This window comes from Poecilia formosa, unplaced genomic scaffold (assembly GCF_000485575.1).
Source record: "Poecilia formosa unplaced genomic scaffold, Poecilia_formosa-5.1.2 Scaffold139, whole genome shotgun sequence".
NCBI lineage: Eukaryota > Metazoa > Chordata > Actinopteri > Cyprinodontiformes > Poeciliidae > Poecilia > Poecilia formosa.
This window is the reverse complement of record NW_006800078.1, coordinates 1,455,261-1,456,482: the sequence shown is the minus strand read 5'-3', so window position 1 is coordinate 1,456,482 and position 1,222 is coordinate 1,455,261. Positions and strand designations below refer to the sequence as shown.

The 1,222-nt window shown below is 36.9% G+C and overlaps 1 protein-coding gene and 1 long non-coding RNA gene across 3 annotated transcripts in view; one reads left to right on the top strand and one right to left on the bottom strand.

The window, feature by feature from the left end:
• The first annotated feature begins 6 nt into the window (after positions 1-6).
• Positions 7-1,222, top strand: part of LOC107837400 (uncharacterized) — a 16,041-nt gene continuing 14,825 nt past the window's right edge. Inside the window, exon 1 of the long non-coding RNA XR_001663420.1 lies at positions 7-725. This is a non-coding gene — a long non-coding RNA (uncharacterized LOC107837400). The remainder of the gene's footprint in view (positions 726-1,222) is intronic.
• The window catches only part of LOC103145291 (homeobox protein Dlx6a-like), a 14,537-nt gene continuing 13,346 nt past the window's right edge, over positions 32-1,222 (bottom strand). For both annotated transcript variants that reach the window (XR_001663419.1, XM_016676707.1), the window contains exon 2: positions 32-1,005. The gene's annotated coding sequence lies outside the window, so the exon portion shown is untranslated. The remainder of the gene's footprint in view (positions 1,006-1,222) is intronic.

Below are 1,222 nucleotides of genomic sequence, written 5' to 3'. Positions count from 1 at the left end.
TAGTTGACCATCTCTTGCTGTAAGTGTTCCCAATCTGCACTGATAGCTCACTGAGTCATTCTGCTTTAAAAATAATCTTAGATCAACGTAACATCATATTTTGAAAACGTGCAAAAGTAGCGGTTGTGTTTCATTCTAACATTAGAATGAAATAAGAATGATGGACGATAATGTCAAACCATTTTTTAAAAAAATGCTTTTTTTTTTTTTTTTTTTTTTTTTTTTTTTTTCCTAGAGTCGTAATTTCAGATAATATCCCGAGCCGTGCGCCTTCTCCTCTCTCTGACAATTTGTATATGAATAACCGAATAATTTCCCCCCCTTTTGTTCCATCCGTTGCTACCTCAAATCCAAATAAAGATGGCTTTTTAGTATTAAAAGTGGTAGAAAATTACAGGTAATTATCTTTGACGGTAAAAACGCTGTAATCAGCGGGGCTACATCAAAAATTACCCTAATTATGCCTGCATTTATGAGAATGGAGGGGTGGAAAAAAAAGAGGAGAGGAAAAAAAAAGGCTCACTTGGATAAAAACCCACAAATTGTCCCAAATATCTCCTTCATATTGAACGCCGCTGCAGCTGGCTGCTTTGTTCAAGCATCGATCCCTGTGGAGCTTGGCATTTTAGGACGGAGGGAAGGGAGAAAACATTTTGTCAATACTTCTAATAATTGAGGGTGAAGCGACGAGATGAGCTGGACCTGGAGCAAATGTCTTTCGGGGGGTAAGTTAATTTCCTCTGGCGTTGACTGAGTGCATTTGATTTTTTTTGTATATATACTGGCGTTTCTCCGTCACCCCACTGAGTTCATCTAAAATGTTTGATGAAAATGTTTTTTTTCTTCGTCGTCTTATCTTTTTCACTGAGCACCGTGTTATAAACTTGTATGCGCCAATGTGATGGCTGATGTGATGTTGGCCCAATATAAAAACCCACGAAAAAGGCCTGAGATGAATACAATTTTGTTTTCTTTTTTGTTTCTTTTTCTGCTCTCTCTCTCTCTCTCGTTGGTGGAAATCATGCAAACAGCAGGCGTCTTGTTTTGAGTCACGGTTTTACTCATTCTGACAAAACATAAAAAGTGTATGTACAACTAAAGTCGCAGAATATATTTACAGACACTTTTGCTTGGTTTTGCATGTTGGGAAAATAAAAAATTAAATGCAGTCAGAGGGGTGTTGTTATCTTGGCAAAAGAAAAAAAGAAAAAGAAAAAGGTTT